This window comes from Arachis stenosperma, chromosome 2 (assembly GCF_014773155.1).
Source record: "Arachis stenosperma cultivar V10309 chromosome 2, arast.V10309.gnm1.PFL2, whole genome shotgun sequence".
Taxonomy (NCBI): domain Eukaryota; kingdom Viridiplantae; phylum Streptophyta; class Magnoliopsida; order Fabales; family Fabaceae; genus Arachis; species Arachis stenosperma.
The window spans coordinates 80,811,482-80,820,641 of NC_080378.1; the positions used below are offsets into that span (position 1 = coordinate 80,811,482).

General features: G+C 42.7%; 1 non-coding gene across 1 annotated transcript; it reads right to left on the reverse strand.

The window, feature by feature from the left end:
* Positions 1–2,245: 2,245 nt before the first annotated feature.
* On the reverse strand, positions 2,246–2,353 carry LOC130964345 (small nucleolar RNA R71). Its single transcript, XR_009080442.1, has one exon. It is a non-coding gene; the product is annotated as a small nucleolar RNA R71 (small nucleolar RNA).
* Between the last annotated feature and the right edge of the window lie 6,807 nt (positions 2,354–9,160).

The window sequence follows — 9,160 nt, forward strand, 5'->3', positions numbered from 1 at the left end:
GTAGACTGGGGGCATGTTTTGTCTTGTCCTTTTGAATAGAGAACCTCGTTAGGAATTTTTTGGTTAGGTCTTCGAAGCTGGTGATTGATTTTGGTGGCAGGTTGTCGAACCACTTCATGGCTGACTTGGTGAGAGTGGTGGGGAAGGCTTTGCATCGAATCGCGTCGGAGGCGTCGACCAGGTTCATTCTGCTTCTGAAGTTGCTGAGGTGGTGACTTGGACGGTGGTGCCGTCGTAGAGATCCATATCGGGTGGTTTGAAGTTTCGCGGTACCTTCTCCTCCATGATCTCTTGCGTGAAGGGATCATGGTTGCCTTCGGGGGTGGTGCCGCGTTCCGTCCGGTCTTTCAGGTTGGCCTCTATTTTCCGTAGTTTTTCTTCTAATTCTCTGCGCTTGCGAGCCTCCCTTCTCAGATCTTGTTCAGTTCTTTCTGCTTCTTTATGTCCTCTTCGAGTTGTTTCAGTCGGTTCTGTTGTGCCAGGACTGCTTCTAGAATTTCCGAGCTCTTTTCTTTTTCGGGATTTTGTGGATCTTTGTTTGGGAGTGATGTCTTTGGGCGATTCTGTTTGTTTTCTCCTGGAGTGCGCGGTGATAGAGGGCTGTCCGGTCGTTCTCCGGTGTCAACTTCCTCCTCTTGTTCTGATGTAGCGTGGTCATTGTTGGGAGGGTCGTCCGCCATGGTAAAGGGATGACTTTCCAGGTCCCCGGCAACGGCGCCAATGTTCCGAGGGTTACCTGAAACGTGGAGCTCGGTCGTCTGGCAAGACCCGAGGTGGGGGTTCCGTGACCCGAGCTTGATGCGCTGAGCGGCGGGTGGTTGTACCTGCAATGACACTCCGATGCTTAAGTTAGCATGGGTCCAAGCAGATATGTGTAGAATGTAGAATGTGTCTCATACCTGGGTGCTCCAGTGTATTTATAGTAGTTGGCCGTGATCTTCCCTGGATAAGATATTCTTATCTTATCTTATCTTTTGGGAGTTTTATCTCTATCTTTGTGGAACCGCCTCTTCTAGGCCTTTTCGGCCTTTAGATTTTGGGCTGTGTTCCTTCTGATGGGCCTTCCTTGCATTATCGTCCGAGGTCCGACCTTTAGGCGTGAGCCTTAAGATGAGGTCGGACCTTTTATGATTTTGCCGAGCTGGAGGAGCTCGGTCAGGGTATGAACACTTACTATCAATTAATGATTTGATTGAACATTTCAAGTATGTTGCCTTTTCTGTTGAGAAAGGTTTAATGTTTGAATCATATCTTTTCTTGATAGCCAAGTTACTAATTTTTAAAATCAAATCTTTTTAAAATTGTTTTCAAATCATATATTTTCAATCACATATTTTTAAAATCAATCATATCTTCTTAACCTCATCTTTTTCAAAATAGTTTTCAATCAAATCTTTTTGACTTCTAATTTCAAAATCTTTTTCAAAAATCATCTTATTTCTTTCCCACTTTCATTTTCGAAAATTAAGTAATGTTTTTCAAAAATATTTTCAAAATCTTCCACTTAATTTTCGAAAATTACTCCTCACATCCTTCTATTTATGGACTAACACTATACCTTAATGCAAAATTCGAACTCCATCTCCTTTGATAAGTTCGAATTTTCTACTTCTGTCTTCTACTCTTCTTTTCCTCTGACACTTCAAGGAATCTCTATACTGTGACATAGAGGATTCCACAATTTTCTTGTTCCCTTATCTTTCTTATGAGCAGGAGCAAAGACAAAAGCATTCTTGTTGAGCCTGATCCTGAACCTGAAAGGACCTTGAAGAGAAAGCTAAGAGAAGCCAAAGCACAACTCTCTTTAGAGGACCTGACCGAATTCTTCAAAGAAGAAGAACACATGGCAGCCGAAAACAACAATGCAAACAATGCAAGGAAGGTGCTGGGTGACTTTACTGCACCTACTCCCGACTTCTATGGGAGAAGCATCTCTATCCCTGCCATTAGAGCAAACAACTTTGAGCTTAAGCCTCAATTAGTTTCTCTAATGCAACAGAATTGCAAGTTCCATGGACTTCCAATGGAAGATCCTCATCAGTTTTTAGCTGAGTTCTTGCAAATCTGTGACACTGTCAAGACTAATGGGGTTGACCCTGAGGTCTACAGACTGATGCTATTCCCTTTTGCTGTAAGAGACAGAGCTAGGATATGGTTGAACTCTCAACCTAAAGAAAGCCTGGACTCTTGGGAAAAGCTAGTCAATGCCTTCTTGGCAAAGTTCTTTCCACCTCAAAAATTGAGTAAGCTTAGAGTGGAAGTCCAAACCTTCAGACAAAAGGATGGAGAATCCCTCTATGAAGCTTGGGAAAGATACAAACAATTAATCAGAAAATGTCCCTCAGACATGCTTTCTGAATGGAGCATTATAGGTATTTTCTATGATGGTCTCTCTGAACTATCCAAGATGTCTTTGGATAGCTCTGCTGGAGGATCTCTTCATCTGAAGAAGACGCCTACAGAGGCTCAAGAACTGATTGAAATGGTTGCAAATAACCAATTCATGTACACTTCTGAAAGGAATCCTGTGATCAATGGGACTAATCAGAAGAAAGGAGTTCTTGAGATTGATGCTCTGAATGCCATATTGGCTCAGAACAAGATATTGACTCAACAAGTCAATTTGATTTCTCAGAGTCTGTCTGGAATGCAAAATGCACAAAGCAGTACTAAAGATGCTTCATCTGAAGAAGAAGCATATGATCCTGAGAACCCTTCAATAGAAGAGGTGAATTACCTAGGAGAACCCTATGGAAACACCTATAATTCTTCATGGAGAAATCACCCAAATTTCTCATGGAAGAATCAAGAGAGACCTCAACAAGGTTTCAATAACAATGGTGGAAGAAACAGGTTTAGCAATGGCAAGCCTTTTCCATCATCTTCTCAGCAACAGACAGAGAATTCCAAGCAGAATACCTCTGACTTAGCAACCATGGTCTCTGATCTAATCAAGACCACTCAAAGTTTCATGACTGAAACAAGGTCCTCCATCAGAAATTTGGAAGGACAAGTGGGTCAGCTGAGCAAGAAAATTACTGAACTCCCTCCTAGTACTCTCCCAAGCAATACTGAAGAAAATCCAAAAGGAGAGTGCAAAGCCATCAACATGGCCGAATTCTGGGAGGAAGAAGAGGCAGTGAACGCCACTGAGGAAGACCTCACTGGACGTCCACTGGCCTCCTATGAGTTCCCCAATGAGGAACCATGGGAATCTGAGGCTCAAAATGAGACCATAGAGATTCCATTGGAATTACTTCTGCCATTCATGAGCTCTGATGAGTATTCTTCCTCTGAAGAGGATGAGTATGTCACTGAAGAGCAAGTTGCTAAATACCTTGGAGCAATCATGAAGCTAAATGACAAGTTATTTGGAAATGAGACTTGGGAGGATGAACCCCCTTTGCTCACCAAAGAACTGGATGACTTGTCTAGGCAAAAACTGCCTCAAAAGAGGCAGGATCCTGGGAAGTTTTCAATACCTTGTACCATAGGCACCATGACCTTCAAGAAGGCTCTGTGTGACTTAGGGTCAAGTGTAAACCTCATGCCCCTCTCTGTAATGGAGAAGCTAGGGATCTTTGAGGTACAAGCTGCAAAAATCTCACTAGAAATGGCAGATAACTCAAGAAAACAAGCTCATGGACTTGTAGAAAATGTTTTGGTTAAGATTGAAGACCATTACATCCCTACTGACTTCATAGTCCTAGAGACTGGGAAGTGCATGGATGAATCCATCATCCTTGGCAGACCCTTCCTAGCCACAGCAAAGGCTGTGATTGATGTTGATAGAGGAGAGTTGATCATTCAAGTGAATGAAAAATCCTTGGTGTTTAAGGCCCAAGGATATCCCTCTATCACCATGGAGAAGAAGCATGAAGAGCTTCTCTCAAAACAGAGCCAAACAGAGCCCCCACAGTCAAACTCTAAGTTTGGTGTTGGGAGGCCACAACCAAACTCTAAGTTTAGTGTTGAACCCCCACATTCAAACTCTAAGTTTGGTGTTGGGAGGTTCCAACATTGCTCTGAGTATCTGTGAGGCTCCATGAGAGTCCTCTGTCAAGCTAATGACATTAAAGAAGCGCTTGTTGGGAGGCAACCCAATGTTTTATAATTAACTATTTTCTTTTGTTATTTTATGTCTTTTGTAGGTTGATGATCATGAGAAGTCACAAAATCAATGAAAAAAGCAAAAACAGAATGAAAAACAGGAAGAAAACCAGCACACCCTGGAGGAAGAACCCACTGGCGTTTAAACGCCAGTGAGGCTAGCAGTTGGGCATTTAACGCCCAGTCTGGCACCATTCTGGGCGTTTAACGCCAGAAAGGGGCACCAGACTGGCGTTAAACGCCAGAAAAGGGCAAGAACCTGGCGTTAAACGCCAGGAATGGGCACCAGCCCGGCGTTTAACGCCAGAAATGGCTCAAAACGTGATTTTGAATGCCATTTGGTGCAGGGATGACTTTTTCTTGACACCACAGGATCTGTGGACCCCACAGGATCCCCACCTACCCTACCACTCTCTCTCTTCTTCACCAATCACCTCCATACCTCTTTCCCAAAAACCCCTCACCTATCAAATCCCTTCTTTCTCTTCACCACTCACATCCATCCTTCATAAAACCCCACCAACACCTCCATTCAAATTCAAACCACTTTCCCACCCATACCCTCCTTCACTCATTCATTTTCACACACCTTAAACACCATCTCTCTCCCCTTTGGCCGAATACAAAGCCATTCCCTTTCTCCTCATTTCTTCTTCTTCTACTCTCTTCTTTCTTCTTTTGCTCGAGGACGAGCAAACATTTTAAGTTTGGTGTGGTAAAAGCATTGCTTTTTGTTTTTCCATAACCATTTATGGCATCCAAGGCCGGAGAAACCTCTAGAAAGAGGAAAGGGAAGGCAAAAGCTTCCACCTCCGAGTCATGGGAGATGGAGAGATTCATCTCAAGGGTGCATCAAGACCACTTCTATGAAGTTGTGGCCTTGAAGAAGGTGATCCCTGAGGTCCCCTTTTCACTCAAAAAGGGTGAATATCCGGAGATCCGACATGAGATCCGAAGAAGAGGTTGGGAAGTTCTTACCAACCCCATTCAACAAGTCGGAATCTTGATGGTTCAAGAGTTCTATGCCAATGCATGGATCACCAAGAACCATGATCAAAGTGTTAACCCGAATCCAAAGAATTATCTTACCATGGTTCGGGGGAAATACTTGGATTTTAGTCCGGAAAGTGTAAGGTTGGCATTCAATTTGCCCATGATGCAAGGAGATGAACATCCTTACACTAGAAGGGTCAACTTTGATCAAAGGTTGGACCAAGTCCTCACAGTCATATGTGAAGAGGGCGCACAATGGAAGAGAGATTCAAGAGGCAAGGCGGTTCAATTGAGAAGGCATGACCTCAAACCCGTGGCTAGAGGATGGTTGGAGTTCATTCAACGCTCAATCATTCCCACTAGCAACCGGTCCGAAGTTACTCTAGACTGGGCCATCATGATTCATAGCATCATGATTGGAGAAGAAGTGGAAGTTCATGAGGTTATAGCCCAAGAACTCTATAAGGTGGCGGACAAGTCCTCTACCTTGGCAAGGTTAGCCTTCCCTCATCTCATTTGTCACCTCTGTTATTCAGTTGGAGTTGACATAGAGGGAGACACCCCTATTGATGAAGACAAGCCCATTACTAAGAAGAGGATGGAGCACACAAGAGACCCCTCTCATCATGAGATCCCTGAGATGCCTCAAGGGATGCACTTTCCTCCACAGAACTATTGGGAGCAACTGAACACCTCCCTAGGAGAATTGAGTTCCAACATGGGACAACTAAGGGTGGAGCATCAAGAACACTCCATCATCCTTCATAAAATTAGAGAAGACCAAAGAATCATGAGGGAGGAGCAACAAAGACAAGGAAGAGACATTGAGGAGCTCAAGCACTCCATAGGATCTTCAAGAGGAAGAAAGAGCCGCCATCACTAAGGTGGACCCGTTCTTTGATTTCCTTCCTTTATTCTTCTGTTTTTCGAATTTTATGCTTATGTTTATCCATGTTTGTGTCTTGTGATCATTAGTGTCTTAGTGTCTATGCCTTAAAGTTATGAATGTCCTATGAATCCATCACCTTTCTTAAAAGAAAAACGTGCTTAATTGAAAAGAAAAAGAATTGCATGAATTCTGAATTTTATAATAGTTTAATTATTTTGATGTGGTGGCATTACTTTTGTCTTCTGAATGTATGCTTAAACAGTGCATATGTCTTTTGAATTTGTGATTCATGAAGGTTGGCTCTTGAAAGAATGATGAAAAAGGAGACATGTTACTGAGGATCTGAAAAATCATAAAAATGATTCTTGAAGCAAGAAAAAGCAGTGAAAAAAAAAAGAGAAAGAAAGCAAGCGAAAAAAAAATCGAAAAAAAAAGAAAGAAAAAAGAAAGAAAAAGAAAGAATAAAGTTGTGATCCAAGGCAAAAAGAGTGTGCTTAAGAACCCTGGACACCTCTAATTGGGGACTTTAGCAAAGCTGAGTCACAATCTGAAAAGGTTCACCCAATTATGTGTCTGTGGCATGTATGTATCCGGTGGTAATACTAGAAGACAGAGTGCTTTGGGCCACGGCCAAGACTCAATAAGTAGCTGTGTTCAAGAATCATCATACTTAACTAGGAGAATCAATAACACTATCTGGATTCTGAGTTCCTAAAGAAGCCAATCATTCTGAGTTGCAAAGGATAGAGTGAGATGCCAAAACTGTTCAGAGGCAAAAAGCTAAAAGCCCCGCTCATCTAATTAATACTGATCTTCATAGATGTTTTTGGAATTCATTGCATATTCTCTTCTCTTTATCTTATTTGATTTTCAGTTGCTTGAGGACAAGCAACAATTTAAGTTTGGTGTTGTGATGAGCGGATAATTTATACACTTTTTGGCATTGTTTTTAGTATGTTTTTGGTATGATCTAGTTAGTTTTTAGTATATTTTTATTAGTTTTTAGTTAAAATTCACTTTTTTGGACTTTACTATGAGTTTGTGTGTTTTTCTGTGATTTCAGGTATTTTCTGGCTGAAATTGAGGGACCTGAGCAAAAATCTAATTCAGAGACTAAAAAGGACTGCAGATGTTGTTGGATTCTGACCTCCCTGCACTCGAAGTGGATTTTCTGGAGCTACAGAAGCCCAATTGGCGCGCTCTCAATTGCGTTGGAAAGTAGACATCCTGGGCTTTCCAGCAATATATGATAGTCCATACTTTGCCCAAGATTTGATGGCCCAAACCGGCGTTCAAAGTCACCTCAAGAAATCCCAGCGTTAAACGCTGGAACTGGCACCCAAATGGGAGTTAAACGCCCAAACTGGCATAAAAGCTGGCGTTTAACTCCAAGAAGAGTCTCTACACGAAAATGCTTCATTGCTCAGCCCAAGCACACACCAAGTGGGCCCGGAAGTGGATTTTTATGTCATTTACTCATTTCTGTACACCCTAGGCTACTAGTTTTCTATAAGTAGGACCTTTGACTATTGTATTGAGATATCTGGGTAGCTATCTTCGTGTTTTATGCTATCTTAGATCATTGGGAGGCTGGCCATTCGGCCATGCCTAGACCTTATGCTTATGTATTTTCAACGGTGGAGTTTCTACACACCATAGATTAAGGTGTGGAGCTCTGCTGTACCTCGAGTATTAATGCAATTACTATTGTTCTTCCATTCAATTCCGCTTGTTCTTGTTCTAAGATATCACTTGTTCTTCAACTTAATGAATGTGATGATCCGTGACACTCATCATCATTCTCACTTATGAACAAGGTGACTGACAACCACTCTTGTTCTACAAGCAACCAAGGCTCTAGTGAATATCTCTTGGATTCCTGATTGCACGATGCATGGTTGATCGCCTGACAACCGAGTGCTCGCCTGACAAACGAGCCAACCATTCCGTGAGATCAGAGTCTTCGTGGTATAGGCGAGAACTGATGGCAGCATTCTAGAGAATCCGGAAGGTCTAACCTTGTCTGTGGTATTCTGAGTAGGATTCAATGACTGAATGACTGTGACGTGCTTCAAACTCCTAGCAGGCGGGGCGTTAGTGACAGACGCAAAAGTATCAATGGATATTATTCCGGCCTGACCGAGAACCGACAGCTGAATTCCGCGTGCCGTGACAGGGCATATGCAATCGCTTTCACTGAGAGGATGGGAGGTAGCCATTGACAACGGTGAAACCCTACACGAGCTTGCCATGGAAAGGAGTAAGAAGGATTGGATGAAGACAGTAGGAAAGCAGAGAGACGGAAGGGAAGGCATCTTCATGCACTTATCTGAAGTTCCTACCAATGAATTACATAAGTATATCTATCCTTATCTTTTATATTATTTTCGTTCATCACCATATACATTTGAGTCTGCCTGACTAAGATTTGCAAGATGACCATAGCTTGCTTCATACTAACAATCTCCGTGGGATCGACCCTTACTCACGTAAGGTATTACTTGGACGACCCAGTGCACTTGCTGGTTAGTTGTGCGAAGTTGTGTAATGCCATGGAATTGAGCTACCAAGTTTTTGGAGTTCATGACCGGGGATTATGAGAGTTGTGAAAAGAATTGTTCACAATTTCGCGCACCAGTACCCAGAGAAGAAGCACAAAGGATCCTATGGCACTGCCATGGATCACAGTACGGAGGACATTTTGGAAGTGAGCGAACAGCCACTAAAGTCCTCCAATGTGGCTTCTACTGGCCTACTCTCTATAAAGATTCCCGAGAGTTTGTGCGTAACTGTGACAGTTGCCAAAGAACTGGTAACCTGCCTCATGGATATGCCATGCCTCAACAAGGGATATTAGAGATAGAATTGTTTGATGTATGGGGAATTGACTTCATGGGTCCATTCCCACCATCATACTCAAACACTTACATTCTGGTGGCAGTGGACTACGTATCCAAGTGGGTAGAAGCAATTGCTACACCCACTAATGATACCAAGACCGTGCTAAAATTCCTCCAGAAACACATTTTCAGCAGGTTTGGCGTTCCCAGAGTGCTAATCAGTGATGGGGGCACTCATTTCTGCAATAAACAGCTATACTCTGCTATGGTTAGATATGGAATCAGCCATAAAGTGGCAACTCCGTATCATCCACAGACAAATGGGCAA